This window comes from Mytilus galloprovincialis, chromosome 11 (genome assembly GCF_965363235.1).
Source record: "Mytilus galloprovincialis chromosome 11, xbMytGall1.hap1.1, whole genome shotgun sequence".
Classification (NCBI taxonomy): domain Eukaryota; kingdom Metazoa; phylum Mollusca; class Bivalvia; order Mytilida; family Mytilidae; genus Mytilus; species Mytilus galloprovincialis.
In genome coordinates this window covers 79,964,362-79,990,194 of record NC_134848.1, presented here as the reverse complement: position 1 = coordinate 79,990,194, position 25,833 = coordinate 79,964,362, and the positions used below count along the sequence as shown (strand labels likewise).

The following is a 25,833-nucleotide window of genomic DNA, read 5'->3' as shown; positions in this document are numbered from 1 at the left end:
TTCTCCGGAAAACGTTAACTTTTAATCAGGTCGAAATTTTGTATATTTGCTCAAAATTCGAATTTGTGGACGTATTGTTCCTTTCGACAGAAATACACAACTTTAGAAGTTGAACAGCAGAACAAATACACATACGTTCATTTGACCATTGATCACTTAAATAGTATAACCAAGAAAATGTCACAATGAAATAATTTTAATCAAGAAAAATGTTGATTTGGTTAATTGTCCTTTGGAGTTCCTTTTAGTCGTTAGCTTACTGTGTAATTAACCTAAACTTTACCGAACTGCATGGATAACAAAATTTTCAGATGACAAACAACTGTGCCTTATTTTTGATAAAAAGAAGAAATATTGATAATACGTAGCATTGCAAACCGTATGTTAATATCGTATTAAATTGCACTAAGAAAATCCTTTCTGACGTACTAAAAAGACATGACAGTTTGTAATACCCATATAAAAAGGGCAATGATTTTGCTCCCTCTCATTACCCATATTAGTTTTCGCATATTTATTATAACATTTGTTAAGATTAATAACATAAAAAATCCGTAGGTATTTAACATGACTCATTGCAAATATTAGTGCATTTATTTCCAAAAAAAATTAGGAACGATCATCATTTGTAAACAATGCAAAAAAAAAATTTACGGAACAAAAAAATGCATTAAACTATAGATATACTTCATAAGCTGTCTCGATTTGTTGTGATGGTATAATAAATTAATCTCAATCATCGATCAAACATAGAGCCGTTTTGCTAGTGTAATATGAAAGTGCAGATTAAGAAAAAAGAAATAAGAAAGTAAAATGTTATTTGCAAATAACCGGTCGGGTTTACCATTTGTTACGTCATTAAAATTTAAAAGCTTAGTCACCAGAGTTACCGAAGCTTTCACCATATAGTCTTTATACGAGTGTGTGCTTGTGGATCTCTTTTTTTCGAGCTTACTACGAAACTAAAATAACAGTTGCCATTCATGAAATTGAATTCTGTCATAATGCATAATTTCACGCTTTTAAATGGTTATATATCTTTGCTTTCTCTTGAACTGAGCTTATCATAAAGTTTTAAATTTAAACTATCTAAAGGGCGTACATGTAGTAATATCTAGAGACAAAATGATGAGCTAATCAAAACATTCCCTTTTTTGTTGGTGAGAACTTTTGTCATATCACGTATTGTCAATATTACACTAACCAAATTAATTTCACCCGAAAAAAGTTTTACATAAATATCATGATAGTGTCTTCTGGGAAATTGTTGCATGAATGTCTTTCCTATTCTGTGCAGTATATTGTTATTTACTACTAACATAATTCCATCCGTCACACGTTTGTAATATGCATCATTCTATGCAGTCATAAAGCAATACTAAATATGTGAGTATTTACTTATTGAAGTAGTCAGTTTATCACATATCCCCCTTTAATTCATACACAAATCTACATTCATTTATCACACAAACTGACCTTTAACAATGACGAAAATATTCTGATGACAGCAGGAAACAATGGTACAGGACTTACTACTCTGGCTGGGCATGAAAGTCGATTTGCAATCTTGCACAATGATCAATATGAAGAGCACATGCATGTTCCTTATATAGTTTCTCAATGAATAAGTACTAATATATCAAGTAGTTACTGCTGACTAGTAAGTAGCATGCATTGTATTCAAATTGGTTCAGTCAGTTATATTTTATTTATACTTGAGTCCCCCATGTGATCTTTCATTTCTTTCTGCAATTTTTTTCAATTTTTATGCCATCTATTTGTCAATGCATGTTTGATACAATATTCCTCCATTTGACCTTTTAAAACAGATTTGTTGTTTTGAAATCTTGATAGTCTGTATAGTAAATCAGGCAAATATTACTATTTATGTTTTAGAATTAGTTAAAATGTTAAAACGTTTTTATTTTAGTTTAATTGCAAAGTTTCTAATAAACTGTATAATACAAATGTTAAATCATTAAAGTATGTACATATTTCAAATTCAATGTAGTATGACGTACGCACCTTAAGGAGCTACCAATCAAATCAGATCTCTCGCAAAATTATACATAACAAAAGCTCTCACCTGACCTGAAAAAGAACACCATTTAATTGTATATATATATTTTAGCGGCAATAAGTTAAATTAGGCATTAAGCTTAAATCATAGGCAATAAACTAAAGTGTATTGCCTAAATGATGGTAGGCATTAGTGCTGAATTCTGAAAAATGTGAGCAGGCATTGAGCTAAATGACTAAATTATAAATTCTAGTAAACATAATATATGATTTATTCATTTAAATGAAAATATTTGTTACATAATAATGAGGACTGAAGTTTAAAATGTCATCCACTGGAAATAAAATCACTAATAAAATCATCACATGATACTTTAGAAATATGAAAACTCTAAAGAAATCTGTCTTAAAATCATTTGTTATCACACGTTGTGGAATGTTAAAGGGGCACATCCTCATATTTAGCTTATTTTGACAAAATTGAACCATACTGGCTGCTAATATCGAATAATTATTTAACTGTTGAAATTTCATAAATAATTGAACAAAAGTCATAATTTAATTTTTTGTATGTATTCCATATCAAGTGCCCCTTTAACAATTGAAAAATGGTGTAGCAAACAATCATATCTTAAATGTTGTCTACTTTTGACCCGTTTAAACTAGCTCAAATAGCGAAGTGTAAACATTTTTGAATAATTATTATATTTATTATATAGAATCTTCCCCCTTTTCTATTGGATACAATAACTTTTAAAAAAAAGCAATATTTTGTAATATACCACAAAAAGTATGAGTGTATTCTGTTTTACCTCCTAGATTTACTGAAAAAACTTACTAGAATTTAAAGTTCTGTCTAATAATTTACAACAAGGCTTATTTATACAAAAAAGTCATGTAATTTTATGAATATAGTTATCATTTGATATTTTAGGTCAGAGTATCTAGGATACGATGACAATCTGCGTTAACGCTCGTTTACTACAAACAGTAAACGTGTGTTTATTTTTGTCGAAAGTAGCAGCGTTTACTTTTTACAAAATTAGAAAACGCGCCGTTCTTGCGTTAAAACGCAGGTAAACGCGAAAGTAAACGCCTGTTTACTCTTTATGTCTACTGCAGTTTCGGAGTTAACACACAGTTAACGCAGCGTTTACATAAAGTGCACGCGAGTAGCACCGCGTTAACTTATTCGGCCCGTCTACATGTAATGTTTAGTCTGCACCCAACTGTACATATCTTAAAATTCCAAAAGAAATCAACAAACAGTTTGTAGCAAATTTACCTGACGATATCTGGATATGGGTATTTAGTCGGATCTTAACACGTACTTGTGATTTGTTTAAAACCGGTTTTAACGAAGAAATGTCGAAATGTTCAGAACCTAATTAAATCTGTTTTTGGGTAAGATGGTGCAAGCATACGATTTTTATTGCGTCTTACACTTTGAGAAGCGAATAATCTTTATAGCTACTTTATCTAAATATTGTGTAAAAACGTTAATTATGAGCTATGAAAGTCAAGTGACTCAAGCATTTTACTGAGGAAGTTTTAAAAACTATCTATAGATTAACAACTTTTGGTTATAATTATAATTTGGAATCATCATTGAAGGTGGAGCGCGATTGCACAGTTAATTAATTATATTGATGTGCCATTTGTATGCAAGAGTGACATTCCGTTGTATTATGTGCCAATTCGAAAAAGTTATGCGAGTATTGTCTCCCTTTAACAGGTTCATTATTTTATAATTAAGTTTAGGTTTCTGATATAAATTTGAATAGTTACATTATGTATCAATTCAATATATTTCAGTTTTTGTTATTGGTGTATCAAAAACATTAATGTTCGAATATAATTTTATAAATTTGAAAAGTTTAAAATGATTACATACCAATATAAAGAACCGTTCATCATTTTTGAAAAAGACTATGATTGAAATTTGTATTATTTATCTTCCCTTCATGATAGATTGATTGGGAAATGAACCAGAGTTATCTAAAGGTAATCACAGAGAGAGACTAGCAAACATTTTTTAATTGTGGCCTATTTAACGATAAAACAACTCTCCACTATAAACAAATGTTACTTTATTCAAATATAAAGACCTTGTTAGCTAAATCTACAAATTTTATTACATATTATGAATTTTTATTACAATAGATTAATATGCTACAGTTCGAACTTGTTTCAGTCAATTTTTTCGTTCCTATAATTCTTACAATGTATCATTAACACAAGCACTTGTCTCAAAAACAACTGCCTTTAAATGGCCAGGTTATCATTTAATGAGTCATTTGAAATGTGTATCAATCAGTAGTTCTGAACGACAATTGGCAACTAGTTCAGTCAAGACGGAACATGGTTTGAACCATTTGATATTTAGCAAAGCGGAGGTATGAGGAGAACGATATGGACTAAATTTCAGACACTAATATAACAACGATTCACATATATTTTGATAATAAAACATTTAACATGACAAATGAATTATTTTACAGAGCAAAGGTGAACATAAGTGAATTTTTCCCCTGGTTGATATTCGATTCAAATTTACCATTTTTCTACGATTTTCTTAACCTCACTCAGAATCGGTCAACGATACTATTTAGGATTACACTTTGTTTCATCTGATCTCAACAGTTATTTCAAACTGACACTGTCTTATTTATAGATTAAAATCATCTAGTTGTCATGTTTACTGATTATTTCTTATTAATACAGGTTATTTATATACTTGCCTAGCTAACAGACAATGTCTAATATAAATAGCCTACTCAGATAGTTTTTCTTTAAGCTGACAATGTCTTATTGAAACGGATATTAACATAGTCATCATAGCTTTCAATTAACTCTTATTGTCTTATTTTTGCAAACAAATCATGTAGTTGGCTAGCAAACTGACAATTAATTATCTATACAGACAAATAAAAAGGTTGTGTAGTCAACAGATTATAACTTATACCTATATCACATAGTTTTCTAGTTAATTGATGTATCTCATGGCTGTCTAGCTGACTGACAGTAATTCATTTTTACAGATATATCACGTGATTGTCTGGTCAACAGTCAATGTACCATCTATACAAATAGTTAACATGGAGACTAGTTAACTCACGATATAATATCTATAATATATCGCATGGGTGTCCAGTTAACTGACCATACATTATGTATACAAATATATCGCATGGGTGTCCAGTTAACTTACCATGTCTTATGTAAGCAACTATCTCGCATGGGTGTCCAGGTCACTGACCATGCATTATCTATACAAATATATCACATGGGTGTCCAGTTAACTGACCATGTAATATGTATACAAAATTATTAACCAAGTTCATTATTGCCAAAAATGAAATGAAATATTTATTAAAAACCCTAACTGGGCTTAATACAGACAAACTGGGCATAATACAGGGCCATTACAGAAAAACAGTGTTAATATCGAATATAATAAATTTAACATGGCCGCAAATTTTCAAAACGGATCAGAAAAAGGGAAATTTGAATCCTCAAAGGCATAAATGATATTTTCAAACCAAGAATGTTCATATTTAATATTGTTAATGTTTTATTGAGTTTAATTATGTTTTGAAAATAATATAATTACAAGACTTTTTTGTATTTTATATAATTTAATGACCAGGAACCAACATTAGAGGAACCATATATAGAAATCACTGTTCATCATGTTTTTCAACACATAACTTCTGTCAACTTAAAATCTTGGATATTTGGTATATTAAACCTTTTTTATGGTGAAGTAAAAATATTTTATTTTCAATCTAAACTGTCATTAAAAGAGTAAAGACTACATCAAATTGGCAGCAACACATACACTTTTGTTCAGTTGGTTAATAATTGAAATAAGAACTGGGTGTTTTTATAATGGCCCTGTTATATGTCTTCGGTCACTAATAATGACCTCGGATGTCTGTAATGGCCCTCGGCATTGCATCAGGCCATTACAGAATTCATCGACCATTATTACAGACCTTGGACATATAACAGGGTCATTGTAAAACGCCCATTTATTTATACTATAATATCGCATGGGTGTCCAGTCAACTGACCACGTATTATGTATACAGCTATATTACATGGTTGGCTAGCTAAATGCCAGATTATTATAATTACACATTTATCACATGATTGTCTAGAACAATGACAACGAATCATTTATACAAATTTGACACATGGTTGTCTAGCTTATTAACGTTGTCTTATTTTTACAGATATTTCACATGATTGTCTTGCTAACTTACCTTGCATTATTTATACAAATATGTTTAGTTTTAGTTTAGTTTAAACATATTCATTTATAGTGACTTGGGAAACAAGTTTTGCAACTTATATTAATCCCTTTCCACTTTGCGGGTGCGAGTGCTGCCTTGTAGCGGCATTAGCCTGCTCTTTTTCGAAATCTACAAGGGTGTCTTTAACGTGCAAAAGATATGGCTCTCTCTTAACACGGGTCAGCCATTTATCGTCCCCTTCCGACGGACTATCATCGTTTCCTCGAGACCATACTCGCAAATGGTGTCAAGGGAGAGCCGGACATTCTTCAGAAATTTTCATCCCAGACGGGAATCGAACCAGGAACCTTTGTGTTAGTAGTCCGATACACTAAACACTACACCACGGCTCTCATATACCACACAGTAGTGTAGCTAAACCCTTCTAATAACTTCTTTTTCCCGATATATCACATGAATTTCTATTTATCAGGCGATATCTTATTTATATAGACAAACCACAGGGTTTACATATACATCTGTCTGGTTCTTTTAAAGGAAAATACTAAATTTAAATAATTTAAAATATAAAAAATAACCCAATTGAGCTGTGAATATCGAAAATTATCTTACCTCCTATACATTTCCAGGAATATGATTGGTTAAAAGCGTCCGCGTGCAAACCGTGTATATTTAATATTAGGTTAATAGACCCAATTGAGCTGTGAATATCGAAAAATACACGTAATGTATATGAAAAAGTCATATCTACAATGCTTTGGTTTGTAATTGCTATAATGTTATCTTGTTCTTTTCTACATAACATTTACTTTTGAGAGGTTATCAATACGTTCAAGCAACAAACATTAACAAAATGGAGCACACACAAATAAAAGTAGGAATGGTGATTTAAACCTCATCATCAATATGTGAACAAAAGTGAGGGGATGAGACATTTGAACACGGTTATCATGGTTATTCTTCAATATCATTGACCTCATTGTCTAGTGCAAGCCGCTGTTAATAATAATTGGTTTCAAACAATTGATTACGAAAATTATTTTAAGTTATAGGACAATGCTATTGTGTCAATATTATGACTGCAATGATAACACGTCTGTTTCAATGGCATTGTTTTTGTTTTCGTTGCTCATGGTTTAACATGTATATGGTTAATTTTGCTCAATCGTAACATTCAATCGTCTTGATTATAATCAGTAAAAATGCTAGACATCTTAGTGTGTTTGGACCCCGGTTTACCTATACATTGTTTTACTTATTTTTATATTGTAATTCAATATAAAAAAGAAGATGTGGTATGAGTGCCAATGAGACAACTCTCCATTATATTGACTATATTTAAAATTATTTCTATCATCGTATAACTCTGGCTTAACTTTATCTTTTGATCATTCGAGTTTATCGGATCTTTCGTGTTTCATAATATGAAGTATGAGAAACAATAGCATTATACATGTTTCCATTTATAATTGTTTCTAAATCTAATGTAATCCCATCATTAATACACAATATGTCCTTTAGTGACAACCTTGGCTTCAGGAAACTTATACTTTAACACCGGACATGTTTACATTTATAGCGATAATGCTGTTTTACGTACAAATTTACAACGTTATTTTAAACAGTTTGTTTGAAGGTTAAAGCTTTACTATGATTCATAAACCATCTATAATGGCAACCTTCTTTTCCATTTTATATTAAATGCCATACTACAGTTTTTATTCGTGAGTTGTTGACATTTCGGGTTTTTTTTATCCAATTTTGAATTTTTAATATTCCTTAAAATATTGGAAGTAAAATATGTTACTGTATGTATTATATTGAATTACTAGTCAAAACTTGTCTGTAACACAATTTTGTAAAATAAAATGATACATTTTTTTTTCAGAAATATTGTTTTGTCAGGCAAAAAGAGAAAACAGTTAATCTGATTAATTAGAAATAGGATGATGTGGTTTGGGTGCCAATGAGACAACTAAGTTCCTTTTAAATAAGTTCATCTGATTAATTAGAAATAAATAATGTGGTATGGGTGCCAATGAGACAACTAAGCTCCTTTTAAATACGTTAATCTGATTAATTAGAAATAAGATGATGTGGTATGGGTGCCAATGAGACAACTAAGCTCCTTTTAAATACGTTAATCTGATTAATTAGAAATAAGATGATGTGGTATAGGTGCCAATGAGACAACTAAGTTCCTTTTAAATAAGTTAATCTGATTAATTAGAAATAAGATGATGTGGTATGGGTGCCAATGAGACAAGTAAGTTACTTTTAAATACGTTAACCTGATTAATTAGAAATAAGATGCTGTGGTATGGGTGCCAATGAGACAACTAAGTTCCTTTTACATAAGTTAATCTGATTAATTAGAAATAAGATGATGTGGTATGGGTGCCAATGAGACAACTAAGTTCCTTTTAAATACGTTAATCTGATTAATTAGAAATAAGATGATTTGGTATGGGTGCCAATGAGACAACTAAGTTCCTTTTAAATAAGTTAATCTGATTAATTAGAAATAAGATCATGTGGTATGGGTACCAATGAGACAACTAAGCTCCTTTTAAATACGTTAATCTGATTATTAGAAATAAGATGATGTGGTATGGGTGTCAATGAGACAACTAAGCTCCTTTTTAATAAGTTAATCTGATTAATTAGAAATAAGATGCTGTGGTATGGGTGCCAATGAGACAACTAAGTTCCTTTTAAATAAGTTAATCTGATTAATTAGAAATAAGATGATATGGTATGGGTGCCAATGAGACAACTAAGTTCCTTTTAAATACGTTAATCTGATTAATTAGAAATAAGATGATGTGGTATGGGTGCCAATGAGACAACTAAGTTTCTTTTAAATACGTTAATCTGATTAATTAGAAATACAATGATGTGGTATGGGTGCCAATGAGACAACTAAGTTCCTTTTAAATAAGTTAATCTGATTAATAAGAAATAAGATGATTTGGTATGGGTGCCAATGAGACAACTAAGCCACTTTTAAATACGTTAATCTGATTAATTAGAAATAAGATGATGTGGTATGGGTGCCAATGAGACAACTAAGCTCCTTTTAAATAAGTTAATCTGATTAATTAGAAATAAGATGATGTGGTATGGGTGCCAATGAGACAACTCAGCTCCTTTTAGATAAGTTAATCTGATTAATTATAAATAAGATGATGTGATATGGGTGCCAATAAGACAACTAAGCTCCTTTTAAATAAGTTAATCTGATTAATTAGAACTAAGATGATGTGGTGTGGGTGCCAATGAGACAACTAAGCTCCTTTTAAATACGTTAATCTGATTAATTAGAAATAAGATGATGTGGTATGGTGCCAATGAGACAACTAAGCTCCTTTTAAATAAGTTAATCTGATTAATTAGAAATAAGATGATGTGGTATGGGTGCCAATGAGACAACTAAATTCCTTTTAAATAAGTTAATCTGATTAATTAGAAATAAGATGCTGTGGTATGGGTGCCAATGAGACAACTAAGTTCCTGTTAGATAAGTTAATCTGATTAATTAGAAATAAGATGATGTGGTATGGGTGCCAATGAGACAACTAAGCTCCTTTTAAATAAGTTAATCTGATTAATTAGAAATAAGATGATGTGGTATGGGTGCCAATGAGACACCTAAATTCCTTTTAAATACGTTAATTTGATAAATTAGAAATAAGATGATGTGGTATGGGTGCCAATGAGACAACTCAGTTCCTTTTAAATACGTTAATCTGATTAATTAGAAATAAGATGATGTGGTATGGGTGCCAATGACACAACTAAGTTCCTTTTAAATAAGTTAATCTGATTAATTAGAAATAAGATGATATGGTATGGATGCCAATGAGACAACTAAGTTCCTTTTAAATAAGTTAATCTGATTAATTATAAATAAGATGATGTGGTATAGGTGCGAATGAGACAACTAAAATAGATATAGGAAGATGTGGTGTGAGTGCCAATGAGACAACTCTCCATACAAATAACAATTTAAAAAGTAAACCATTATAGGTTAAAGTACGGCCTTTACTAAGTTCCTTTTAAATAATAAGAAAACGTAATTTCCTTTTTGCCGTAAAATGTCATCAGAGCATACTGAAAGAAACATAACTTTAATAAATTACCTATAAAGACTTTATTATACAAAGCATCAGTTTTATATAATTCTAGATAAATGTTTACCAATTTAACCTCCATGCTCATTCTTAATATAAGGTGTGTAATGTGTGTAATGTATCTCCCTGCTTATTATTTCTAAGAAAGATGTCAATGATTTGGATATAGTTTATGATAAATTCGAGGACGTTTTTGTTCTCAAAATTGTATTTAAATATATAAAATATATAAATAGTATATGATAAATATGAGGAAGCTTTTGTTCTTGAACTTTAAACCTATATATATAGTATATGATGAATTTGAGGAAGTTTTTGATCTGGAATTTTAAATCAATATCTAATTATAAAGTTCAAGGAAGTAAATATACGAACAGTGTAAACTACAAATACTTCCTTGCTGATGTTTAAAATATGTAGTATCCTCTTTTATTGATATTAGTTTACTTTTCTTTTGACATAAAATCACATGCGTTTAAACATGATTGAGTTTTTCTAACACAAGCATACTTCTCATCACTTTAGAATATAATATACACGGACATATTTTAGGAATCATGTTAAAATCTAGATCTAGAGCTGTCAGGTTTTTTGACTATCACTACTGGTAGACTAATTTAATGTTTATAATGAATTGATATATAAGTTCTAGGCACAGATAACTAACTGGTATGAAGAATGGACAATAATACTATCCCTGAGGCAATGAGTAAAACTTCAACAATGCATTTAAGGCTTGATGAATTAAAACTTTTCGACCAGGAGTAGAATGCATATATAAATGACCAGTCAATTTAAATTTAGATTCTACAAAGTTGATCGATCATGCTGAAGAGCAGGACATGTAAACTGCGACTGTTATAAATGGGTGTGTCGTATTTTCCAAATCTTGTAATCCCAATCTAGTATTACAACATGTATCCCGCAGAATATTTGAGAATAGTAGAATTTTCCATATGTTGTAATCCCATTCTAGTATTACAACATGTATCCCGCAGAATATTTGAGAATAGTAGAATTTTCCATATGTTGTAATCTCATTCTAGTATTACAACATGTATCCCGCAGAATATTTGAGAAGAGTAGAATTTTCCGTATGTTGTAATCCCATTCTAGTATTACAACATGTATCCAGCAGAATATTTAAGAGGAGTAGAATTTTCCATATGTTGTAATTCCATTCTAGTATTACAACATGTATCACCCAGAATATTTGAGAGGAGTAGAATTTTCCATATGTTGTAATCCCATTTTATTATTACAGCATAAAGACCGCAGAAAAACAATAGACAACTTCCTTTAACGATAGCACAGGACACTACAAACAGTGACGTGACGTATATATATATTTACATAATCTTGAAATTCATACAATTATGTTGAACAAGAAACAAAATTCACCTTTATTTTCACAATACCAGTGTAAAGATGTATCATGATTAGGACGATATATAAAGACTTAGTATTCGTAAAGAGGAGTATATTAGATATATAACTACTCTCAACATAGAAAACTAAAGACTGTAAAAAGTTGAAAAGCTGAGTAGTAACAACGAGTACTTGGTATATACAAAAGATGAATATTGGTTCTATGTTAATTTTATTAATATCATAAGTCTGTTGTCAGTAGTTGTAATATTGAGTACCAACATATACTGGGTATTTTAAAAGATGTATGTTGTTTACATGGTCAATGTTATCAAGCTCATGTTTATGTTGCTCAATAAAAGGCGCATACGATACATAGTGATGCCAAATTTTGGCATTTATTTGTATATAGCGTCAAACTTCGGAACGAGAAAGACCTTACCAATCCATACATTCAATATCATTGACCTCATTGTCTAGTTCAAGCCGCTGTTAATAATAATTGGTTTCAAACAAGTCATTACGAAAATTATTTTAGAACAATACTATTGTGTCAATATTATGACTGCAATAATAACACGTCTGTTTCAATAAGCATTGATGTTGTTTTCGTTGCTCATTGTTAAACATGTATATGATTTAGTCCATTTAGTCATGACACAATTTGCATGGATCATATCGATCATGACCATATATTTTACATATCTAATGTTAAATACAGTTTATATGAACGTTGTTATGGAACCTTTACATTAAAATCTTCCAAGACTTCCAAGATACATGTAACATTCAATCGTCTTGATTATAATCAGTAAAAATGCTAGATGATCAATGCTCAATGAGTTGTCACTCAGGCTAAGCTATACATTGTTTTACTTATTTTTATGTTTATAATATAGTTCAAGGGTTTTTATAAAAGTAATTTAATAGTGCTATTGTTTTCAAACAATTTCTTTTAACATTTTAAAACAACATATCTAAATATAAGATTTGGAAATCTGTCTAAATTAAGGAGTGTTCCTATCTAAACATATCTCTAGTTTGACTATATTTAGTATTGTTTCTATTTAAACATAGCTCTGGTTTGACAGTGTTTATGATTGGTTCTATCTAATTATAGCTCTGGTTTGGCTATATTCAAGATTGTTTTTATCTGAAATAGTTCCAGTTTGACTATATTTAGTACTTATTATATCTGAACATCGCTCTGGTTTGACTTTCTTCAGATTTGTAAGTCCCTCTTCTATCAGGAAGATAATCTTTAATTGTAAGTCCCTCTTCTATCAGGATAACCTTTAATTCTTAAAGTTGTTATTTTATATCTATGTTAAATTTTAGTAAAACGGTAACAATCAAAACCAAGGAGTAAACAAAGAATCACAAAACCAAAGGACATTTACATCAACAGTTATAAATAATAATTAAGAAACAACACGAACTCCATTAAACAGCGGGAGTGAAATCAGGTGTTTCGGAAGGGTAAGCATTTTCTGCACCGTATACGGCACCCGTCTTGTTATTTCTAAAGACAAGTTTGTGACAAAACGACACATTGTGTATTAATGATGCCACATTAGATTTGGAAACAAGTATTAGTAAACTTTTTATCTAGTCTATTTTCTTCCATCTTATTACCACTATAAATATTGGTTAATTATTTTAAAAAATGAATGTACTTTATATTACGTTCATTGTAATATAAAAACCGAAATATTTCAACAGCAGTAAAAACTATTCATATTACAATCAGTATGACATGATTACAATACAATACGACTACCAAACAAAGGCATACGTACTTTAATTCAGCCACGGACCCGCGATGTCGTTGGTTGTTTGCGATCTTAAACATGCATAAATATTTATGAAATATGAGAAAGAATTTCAATTTACATTTACCCATTTATATTGTTTTTTTTAAAATCTAATGTCGCATCATTAATACACAATATGTCATTTAGTCACAAACTTGTCTTCAGGAAACCTATACTTTAACACCGGACATGTTTACGTATATAGCGATATAAGGTTGTTTTAAACATTTAGTGTGAAGGTTAATCATCATTTATAAACAACTTATAATGAATTATAAATTTGTATTTAATATTGAATGCTGTATATTATCATATAATTGATTTTAGCTGATATTGCATATGCCATATGTTCCTATCAGTCCAATAGGAGCTTGAAAACAGTAAACTAATGTATATCATTTAAGAAAGATTGTGAGAAGAGACAGATTGTGAGCAGAGAAAGAGTGTGGGAAGAGAAAGATTGTGAGAAGAGAAAGATTGTGAGAAGCGAAATATTATGAGAAAAATTTAATAATCACAATATGTCAGGTCATCATTAACCACCAATATTAATACAGTTTATAAACACTTTTATATAAAAGAGGGACGAAAGATACCAAAGGGACAGTCAAACTCATAAATCTAAAACAAACTGACAACGCCATGGCTAAAAATGAAAAATACAAACAGAAAAACAATAGTAGACATGACACCACATAGAAAACTAAAGAATAAACAACACAAACCCCACCAAAAACTTGGGGTGATCTCAGGTGCTCCGGAAGGGTAGGCATATCCTGCTCCACATGTGGCACCCGTCGTGTTGCTTATGAGATTACAAATCCGGTAAATAGGTCACATTCATGAAAGGGAAGGGGATTGTAGTTACGACGTAAGGAACATATCCGATATCATTTGTAAAACAGTTATTCCATAATCGTGTGTTGTTGACATTTTGGGGTTATCAATCCAATTTTCAATTTTCAATATTCCTTAAAAATATTGGAAGTAAAATATGTTACTTTATTTATTATATTGAAAAACTAGTCAAAACGTCGATTTTATCACAATTTTGTAAAATAAAATAACACAAAATTTTCTCAGGATTCTCCAAGTTTTTCTTAGAAATATTGTTTTGTCAGGCAAAAAGAGAAAAAAGTTAATCTGATTAACTAGAAATAAGATGATGTGGTATGCGTGCCAATGAGACAACTAAGTTCCTTTTAAATAATAAGAAAACGTAATTTCCTTTTTGCCGTAAAATGTCATCAGAGCATACTGAAAGAAACATAACTTTAATAAATTACCTATAAAGACTTTATTATACAAAAGCATCAGTTTTATATAATTCTATATACATGTTTACCAATTTAACCTCCGTGCTCATTCTAGCTATACTTGTTGTGTTCAATATATAAATAGTATATGATGAATATGAGGAAGTTTTTGATCTAGAATTTTAAATCAATATCTAACTATAAAGTTCAAGGAATCAAATATACAAACTCTGTAAACTACAAATACTTCCTTGTTGATGTTTAACAAATGTAGTTTCCTGTTTTATAGATATTAGTTTACTTTTCTACTGAAATAATATCATATGCGTTTAAACATGATTGAGTTTTTATAACACATGCATACTTCTCATCACTTTAAAATATAATAGACACGGACATATTTTAGGAATCAATAAAATCTAGATCTAGAGCTGTCAAGTTTTTTTGACTATCACTATTGGTAGACTAATTTAATGTCTATAATGAAATGATATAAGTTCTAGGCCTACACAGATAACTAACTAGTATGAAGAATGGACAATAATACTATCCCTGAGGCAATGAGTAAAACTTCAACAATGCATTAAGGACTTCATGAATTAATAATTTTCGACCAGGAGTAGAATGCATATATAATTAACTACATGTAGTCAATTCAAATTTAGCTTCTACAAAGTTGATCAATCATGCTGAAGAGCAGGACATGTAAACTGCGACTGTTATAAATGGGTGTGTTGAAGAAGAGTCATATTTTCCATATCTGTAATCCCATTCTAGTATTACAACATGTATCCCGCAGAATATTTGAGAAGAGTAGAATTTTCCATATGTTGTTATCCCATTCTAGTATTACAACATGTATCCCACAGAATATTTGAGAAGAGTAGAGTTTTCAATATGTTGTAATCCCATTCTAGTATTACAACATGTATCCCGCAGAATATTTGAGAAGAGTATAATTTTCCATATCTGTAATCCCATTCTAGTATTACAACATGTATCCCGCAGAATATTTGAGAAGAGTAGAATTTTCCATATCTGTAATCCCATTCTAGTATTACAACATGTATCCCGCAGAATATTTGAGAAGAGTAGAGTTTTCCATATGTTGTAATCCCATTCTAGTATTACAACATGTATCCCGCAGAATATTTGAGAAGAGTAGAGTTTTCAATATGTTGTAATCCCATTCTAGTATTACAACATGTATCCCGCAGAATATTTGAGAAGAGTAGAATTTTCCATATCTGTAATCCCATTCTAGTATTACAACATGTATCCCGCAGAATATTTGAGAAGAGTAGAGTTTTCCATATGTTGTAATCCCATTCTAGTATTACAACATGTATCCCGCAGAATATTTGAGAAGAGTAGAGTTTTCAATATGTTGTAATCCCATTCTAGTATTACAACATGTATCCCGCAGAATATTTGAGAAGAGTAGAACTTTCCATATGTTGTAATCCCATTCTAGTATTACAACATGTATCCCGCAGAATATTTGAGAAGAGTAGAATTTTCCATATGTTGTAATCCCATTCTAGTATTACAACATGTATCCCGCAGAATATTTGATAAGAGTACAACTTTCCATATCTTGTAATCCCATTCTAGTATTACAACATGCATCCCGCAGAATATTTGAGAAGAGGAGAATTTTCCATATCTTGTAATCCCATTCTAGTATTACAACATGTTTCCCGCAGAACATTTGGGAAGAGTAGAATTTTCCATATCTTGTAATCCCATTCTAGTATTACAACATGTATCCCACAGAATATTTGAGAAGAGTAGAATTTTCCATATGTTGTAATCCCATTCTAGCATTACAACATGTATCACCCAGAATATTTCAGAACAGTAGACTTTTCCATATGTTGTAATCCAATTTTATTATTACAGCATAAAGACCGCAGAAAAAACAATAGACAACTTCCTTTAACGATAGCACAGGACACTACAAACAGTGACGTGACGCATATATATATACATAATCTTGATATTCATACAATTATGTTGAACAAGAAACACAATTCACCTTTATTTTCACAATACCAGTGTAAAGATGTATCATGATTAGGACGATATATACAGACTTAGTATTCGTAAAGAGGAGTATATTAGATATATAACTACACTCAACATAGAAAACTAAAGACTGTAAAAAGTTGAAAAGCTGAGTAGTAACAACGAGTACTTGGTATATACAAAAGATGAATATTGTTTTTATGTTAATTTTATTAATATCATAAGTCTGTTGTCAGTAGTTGTAATATTAAGTACCAACATATACTGGGTATTTTAAACGATGTATGTTGTTTACATGGTCAATGTTATCAAGCTCATATTTATGTTGCTCAATAAAAGGCGCATACGATACATAGTGATGCCAAATTTTGGCATTTATTTGTATATAGCGTCAAACTTCGGAACGAGGAAGACCTTACCAATTCATACATTCAATATCATTGACCTCGTTGTCTAGTTCAAGCCGCTGTTAATAATAATTGGTTTCAAACAATTGATTACGAAAATTATTTTAGGACAATACTATTGTGTCAATATTATGACTGCAATGATAACACGTCTGTTTCAATAAGCATTGATCTTGTTTTCGTTGCTCATTGTTAAACATGTATATGATTTAGTCCATTTAGTCATGACACAATTTGCATGGATCATATCGATCATGACCATAGATTCTACATATCTAATGTTAAATACAGTTTATATGAACGTTGTTATATAACTTTTACAGTAAAATCTTCCACGACTTCAAAGATACATGTAACATTCAATCGTCTTGATTATAATCAGTAAAAAGGCTAGACATCTCAATGTGTTTTCATTCAGGTTTACCTTTACATTGGTTTACTTATGTTTATGTTTATAATATAGTTCAAGGATTTTTATAAAAGTAATTTAATAGTGCTATAGTTTTTAAACAATTTCTTTTAACATTATAAAACAACCTATCTAAATACAATATTTCGAAATTTGTCTAAATTAAGGAGTGTTCCTGTCTAAACATATCTCCGGTTTGACTATATTTAGTATTGTTTCTATCTAATTATAGCTCTGGTTTGGCTATATTCAAGATTGTTTCTATCTGAAATAACTGCAGTTTGATTATATTAAGTACTTATTATATCTAATCATCGCTCTGGTTTGAATTTCTTCAGATTTGTTTTAATTTAACATCGCCCTGGTTTGACTATATTAAAAAATGGTTCCATGTAAAAATTGCTCTGGTTTGACTAACTTTAGATTTTTTTTCTATCTAAACATAGCTTCGCTTTGACTATATATTAAGAATTGTTTCTATGGTTTGACTATATTTAGGATTATTTCTAATTAAGCATAGCTCTGGTTTGACTTCATTATTTGGTCATTCGAGTTTATGAGCACTTTCGTGTTTTTATTTGGTTTTAAGTTTTTACATATTTATATATTGATGATGATCTGTATACACATTTCTCTAATTATGTTGAAAAAAACATCATAAATAATGTTTGATTTTGCCCAGATCATAATGTTCCTTAAAAATATTGGAAGTAAAATATGTTACTTTATTTATTATATTGAAAAACTAGTCAAAACGTCGATTTTATCACAATTTTGTAAATTAAAATAACACAAAATTTTCTCAGGATTCTCCAAGTTTTTCTTAGAAATATTGTTTTGTCAGGCAAAAAGAGAAAAAAGTTAATCTGATTAACTAGAAATAAGATGATGTGGTATGCGTGCCAATGAGACAACTAAGTTCCTTTTAAATAATAAGAAAACGTAATTTCCTTTTTGCCGTAAAATGTCATCAGAGCATACTGAAAGAAACATAACTTTAATAAATTACCTATCAAGACTTTATTATACAAAAGCATCAGTTTTATATAATTCTATATACATGTTTACCAATTTAACCTCCATGCTCATTCTAGCTATACTTGTTGTGTTCAATATATAAATAGTATATGATGAATATGAGGAAGTTTTTGATCTAGAATTTTAAATCAATATCTAACTATAAAGTTCAAGGAATCAAATATACAAACTCTGTAAACTACAAATACTTCCTTGTTGATGTTTAACAAATGTAGTTTCCTGTTTTATAGATATTAGTTTACTTTTCTACTGAAATAATATCATATGCGTTTAAACATGATTGAGTTTTTATAACACATGCATACTTCTCATCACTTTAAAATATAATATACACGGACATATTTTAGGAATCAATAAAATCTAGATCTAGAGCTGTCAAGTTTTTTTGACTATCACTATTGGTAGACTAATTTAATGTCTATAATGAAATGATATAAGTTCTAGGCCTACACAGATAACTAACTAGTATGAAGAATGGACAATAATACTATCCCTGAGGCAATGAGTAAAACTTCAACAATGCATTAAGGACTTCATGAATTAATAATTTTCGACCAGGAGTAGAATGCATATATAATTAACTACATGTAGTCAATTCAAATTTAGCTTCTACAAAGTTGATCAATCATGCTGAAGAGCAGGACATGTAAACTGCGACTGTTATAAATGGGTGTGTTGAAGAAGAGTCATATTTTCCATATCTGTAATCCCATTCTAGTATTACAACATGTATCCCGCAGAATATTTGAGAAGAGTAGAATTTTCCATATGTTGTTATCCCATTCTAGTATTACAACATGTATCCCACAGAATATTTGAGAAGAGTAGAGTTTTCAATATGTTGTAATCCCATTCTAGTATTACAACATGTATCCCGCAGAATATTTGAGAAGAGTAGAATTTTCCATATGTTGTTATCCCATTCTAGTATTACAACATGTATCCCACAGAATATTTGAGAAGAGTAGAGTTTTCAATATGTTGTAATCCCATTCTAGTATTACAACATGTATCCCGCAGAATATTTGAGAAGAGTATAATTTTCCATATCTGTAATCCCATTCTAGTATTACAACATGTATCCCGCAGAATATTTGAGAAGAGTAGAATTTTCCATATCTGTAATCCCATTCTAGTATTACAACCTGTATCCCGCAGAATATTTGAGAAGAGTAGAGTTTTCCATATGTTGTAATCCCATTCTAGTATTACAACATGTATCCCGCAGAATATTTGAGAAGAGTAGAGTTTTCAATATGTTGTAATCCCATTCTAGTATTACAACATGTATCCTGCAGAATATTTGAGAAGAGTAGAATTTTCCATATCTGTAATCCCATTCTAGTATTACAACATGTATCCCGCAGAATATTTGAGAAGAGTAGAGTTTTCCATATGTTGTAATCCCATTCTAGTATTACAACATGTATCCCGCAGAATATTTGAGAAGAGTAGAATTTTCCATATGTTGTAATCCCATTCTAGTATTACAACATGTATCCCGCAGAATATTTGATAAGAGTACAATTTTCCATATCTTGTAATCCCATTCTAGTATTACAACATGCATCCCGCAGAATATTTGAGAAGAGGAGAATTTTCCATATCTTGTAAACCCATTCTAGTATTACAACATGTTTCCCGCAGAACATTTGGGAAGAGTAGAATTTTCCATATCTTGTAATCCCATTCTAGTATTACAACATGTATCCCACAGAATATTTGAGAAGAGTAGAATTTTCCATATGTTGTAATCCCATTCTAGCATTACAACATGTATCACCCAGAATATTTCAGAACAGTAGACTTTTCCATATGTTGTAATCCAATTTTATTATTACAGCATAAAGACGGCAGAAAATATCATATTATAATCAGTAAAAAGGCTAGACATCTCAATGTGTTTTCATTCAGGTTTACCTATACATTGGTTTACTTATGTTTATGTTTATAATATAGTTCAAGGATTTTTATAAAAGTAATTTAATAGTGCTATAGTTTTTAAACAATTTCTTTTAACATTATAAAACAACCTATCTAAATACAATATTTCGAAATTTGTCTAAATTAAGGAGTGTTCCTGTCTAAACATATCTCCGGTTTGACTATATTTAGTATTGTTTCTATCTAATTATAGCTCTGGTTTGGCTATATTCAAGATTATTTCTATCTGAAATAACTGCAGTTTGATTATATTAAGTACTTATTATATCTAATCATCGCTCTGGTTTGAATTTCTTCAGATTTGTTTTAATTTAACATCGCCCTGGTTTGACTATATTAAAAAATGGTTCCATGTAAAAATTGCTCTGGTTTGACTAACTTTAGATTTTTTTTCTATCTAAACATAGCTTCGCTTTGACTATATATTAAGAATTGTTTCTATGGTTTGACTATATTTAGGATTATTTCTAATTAAGCATAGCTCTGGTTTGACTTCATTATTTGGTCATTCGAGTTTATGAGCACTTTCGTGTTTTTATTTGGTTTTAAGTTTTTACATATTTATATATTGATCATATTTGAGGATCATGCCCATGAGGTACAATACAAATGGTACCGTTGATAATTATACACACGTCTGCATGGTCTGGTTGTATATAGCACATGTTCTAACTTTTTCTTCTCTCACACCAAGAAATGTGCAGTATCAAGTACACTTGTGTAAAATCACAAAAATACTGAATTCCGGGGAAAATTTAAAATGGAAAGTCCCTAATCAAATGGCAAAGTCTAACCAAAGAACACATGTTACGAATGGATGGATTTTTTGGTAAACTCGAATGACCAAAACATTAAGTCAAACCAGAGCTATGGTTATATAGAAATATTGAATGCACACATACATCGAATAAAAAGACATGTATGAATTATTGTTATAGCAACCAATCAGAACAAATCCATACACAATGTAGAGTATCTACCAGTTTTCGGACATGTAAATCATTAAATTAGAAAACAAATCATTAGTTATTAAATTCCTATTTTGTTTACTACATTTTGCAATTATTGTTTCTAAAGTAATTGTTTCCGACACCACATCCAAACATTTTGATGAAATTCATCCTCCAAAAACTTAAGGTTGTTTTCTGTTCTGACAGACAATTCGATAAATAAAACTCATTGGAGGCTATATTTATATCAGTTTTAGTAGACATTATTTACAGATACAAAATGTTATAAAGGTACATGTACAAGTTTGATCGTTATCTACCTTGTAACCAGGTTTAATCCATCAGTATCCACATAAGGATATACCTTTACCCAGAAAAACATAGGAATGTTCCTTAAAGTTCGATATTTTTGTTTATTTCACTTTTTAATCATTTAGATTTTTTTCTACTCCATTTGAGTGCCCTCAAATTGCCCTAATTAATTATTGACAATACGTCGTTATGTCAATATGAAGAGCTGTTCGCATTAATATTGAGTACAAGATGACGATCTGTATACACATTTCTCTAATTATGTTGAAAAAGACATCATAAAGAATGTTTGATTTTACCCAGATCATAATGTTCATAATGATCAAAATTAAAATGAAAAAGCTTTCTGTCATGACATATAAGCATGAACAGAGATTATGTTTTTCTTTAATCAAAAATGTATTGTAGGTATTTAGCAGTGTTATATATTAAACAATGCATGCATTTTTTTTAACTTATACGTCTAATCTTTTTGGAACATACAGAACAATGAAAGCGTATACAATTTAATCACTCCACGAGCTGTCATCTTTGCATACAAGGCGACGCAATGACGAGTTTATTACTTGACCATTATATATCATTAACATAATTAAGGCGGGTGTGTCGTAAGGTCAAACCTCGATGTTGGAATACGGCGTTAAAACTTATTTGAATAAAAATCCATTTGCTATTCTTTAGTTATTTATAAAATATTAAAAACAATGATATTAGTCCCTACCTTCACTTGTTTCACAAAAAATCATTCACATAATGAAGTCAGCAGCCATTTTGTGACAGACCTATCGTCAGGAAACACTTAGTCAACGGAAATATGTACATATCGAGAAGTTTGATGTATACAAAGAGTTTGAATGATATTGTTTGTATCTTTTTTATGTATTTGTTTGTAAATTTCTTACACAATCTTCATTGTTAATGTTTTTTTTTTCAATAAACCAACATATTATAACTATTGTTCGTTAAAACACTGAAGATGAGTTTTCGCTTATATAACATTAACAAGTTAACAGAAACCACTTAGAATTCAACAGCTTGGTTTATAGTTCTAAACATGGAATAGTTATATGCATATAAGATGTGTTTAGTATATCGTATTTATCGAAAATACATTCTGTAGAGGGTATACAAAAAACGGGGATTGCAATTTTAAATAGATTGGTAAATAGCTATTTACATATAAGATGTCAAATTACATCGTATCTATCAAAAATACATTCTGCAGAAGGTGGATACCAAAAACAGGGATTGAAATATTAAATAGATTGGATGAAGTTATATGCATGAAAGATGCTATAAATAGTAATTCGTTTTTGTCAAAAATACATTCTACAGAGGGTGAATACTAAAAACGGGGACATTATGCAGAGAAGGGATATTAAAACGGGGACAATGTGCACAGAGGGGACACTAAAACGGGGACATTGTGCCGACGGGGACACTTAAACGGGTGATTTGTTTTCGACAAGAAAGGAGCATTTATCATTGTTTGATTTACCTTTGTATATTGTATACAAAAATATTATAAATGTTGAATTGGAAAACGACATTTAAGATGCATGTTCACTTGAACTTTTCATATAAAAAAGAAGATGTGGTATGCTTCACCATGAAACAACTCTCCGCAAGTGATTAAATGACACAGAAATTGACAACTATAGGTCACCGAACGGCCCTAAACCATAAGCAAATCCCATATCACATCGTCAGCTATAAAATACCTTACCATTTTATAATAGTGAAACGACTTAGCAATACATATACATGCTATTTTGTTATTCAACAACAGCATTGTCTTCTGTTAATCCATCTTCTATCAGGATATCCTTTAATTCTTAAAATTGTTATTTCATATCTATGTTACATTTTAGTAATTTACTTTATATTACGTTCATTGTAATATAAAAACAAAAAAGATTTTGACAGCAGAGAAAACTTCGACCTTACAATCAGCATTACTTGATCTGATCACAATACGACTACCAAACACAGGCATGGGTACAATACTTCAGTCAAGAACCCGCGATGTCGCTAGTGGTTTGCGGTCTTAAACATATATAAATATTTATAAAATATGAAAACAATATCATTATACAATAACAATTGAAACCAAGGAGTAAACAAAGACTAAAAAAACCAAAGGACATTTACATCAGCAGTTATAAATAATATGGAGACGAAGTCCCCAATAACAGTAGAAAATTCAATAAAAAAAAAAAATTCGGGAAAATTTCCCGAATTTTTCATTGTACTAATGAACTCAAAATCGTTCAATTTTTTTTATGTCGTGTTTTGAAATCCCGGACCTGCGCAGAAATGTACAATGTACTTCCTTTTTCCGGTCTCTTTTGTATGAAACTTTGAGTAAAATATATATTTATCAGTCTAGTATAAAATAGGAAGGAACCAATTTCATTTTTAATAATTCCTTGATACGAGAAAACGTTACCTGATGATAGCGTTTCTTTGTTTACATTGCATATGACGTCATAATTTAACGTTAAAGTTAAATAACGTCACAACTAAAATCCCTAACAACAGAACCAAAATCGGAAACGTTACGGTATTTCCGTTTCTTTTTTTAAACAAATATTTAAGTTACAAAAAAATAATTCATACAGACTTCGTCCCCATTTACAGGTAATGCCTGCCTCATATTAGATAAGAAACAACATGAACTCCACTAAAAACCGGGAGTGAAATCAGGTGCTCCGGAAGGGTAAGCATTATACATGTGCCCATTTAAACTTGTTTCCAAATCTAATGTAATCGCATCATTAATACACAATATGTCATTTAGTCACAAACCTGTCTTCAGGAAACTTATACTTTAACACCAGACATGTTTACGTTTATAGCGATAAGGTTGTTTTAAACATTTAGTGTGAAGGTTAAAGCTCTACTATCATTTATAAACAATTTATAATGACAACCTTCTTTTCTGTTTGATATTGAATGACGTAGATTTTCATATAAATGATTTTAGCTGATAATATATCAAAAGATTAGGAGTTATACCCAATTATTATATTACAATATGCGTTTCATTTATATATTGATTCTAGTTATTTGTTTGAATTTGTTAGTCAATTGTACATGTTGTGTGTTGTACGTCTTTGACTTGATGGTAAATGCTATGTTTTCCTCGGTTTTAGTTTGTTACCCCGATTTTGTTTTTTGTCCATGGATTTATGAGTTTTGAACAGCGGTATACTACTGTTGCCTTTATTCATATTTACGTTAAATTAGTTACATTAAAAAATTCAGACAAAACTTCGCCAGTATGCATAATCTATATTTCAAAACCATCGTGTATTATTTATGAAATTGATGCAGACTATATATAAAAAAGGTCTTGCTACCTTCCAAAGATTTTTTTCGTAATTAAGTGTAGTAGGAACACATCCTCTATTATCTATGAGACGGATACTCCACTCAACACAGAAACGTAGTAGTTGTCGTTTGTTGATGTGATTCATTGTTTCTCGTTTTTTTATATAGATCGTTTGAATGGTATAATACTACTAAATGTTTGGCGCCCTTTATAGCTTGCTGATCGGTGTGAGCCAAGGCTCCGTGTTGATCACCGTACTGTGACCATAATTGTTTTCTTTTAAAATTGTGACTTATTGTAAACATATTTTATTCATTAAATTCAGATAAAGTAATACAAACAAATAGGCATTTACATAATAATACGTCAAGTGAATAATTAATCGGATCTAGAAACAAGCTGTTAGCTTATATTTATCCGTTTCCGAATTGTGACTTGGATGGAGAGTTTTCTTATTGGAACTCATACCACATTTCTTATATCTATATGCATATTGCATATATCATATGTTCTTATCAGTCCAATTGGAGCTTGAAAACCGTAAAATAGTGGTTAATATATC

At 30.3% G+C, this 25,833-nt stretch overlaps 1 protein-coding gene across 1 annotated transcript in view; it reads right to left on the bottom strand.

Annotated features, from left to right (window-relative positions):
• The window catches only part of LOC143050928 (uncharacterized), a 127,075-nt gene extending 104,348 nt beyond the window's left edge, over positions 1–22,727 (bottom strand). The window contains exons 1-2 of the mRNA XM_076224028.1: positions 22,659–22,727; positions 2,026–2,091 (exon numbers count right to left, since the gene is read on the bottom strand). The gene's annotated coding sequence lies outside the window, so the exon portion shown is untranslated. The remainder of the gene's footprint in view (positions 1–2,025; positions 2,092–22,658) is intronic.
• Between the last annotated feature and the right edge of the window lie 3,106 nt (positions 22,728–25,833).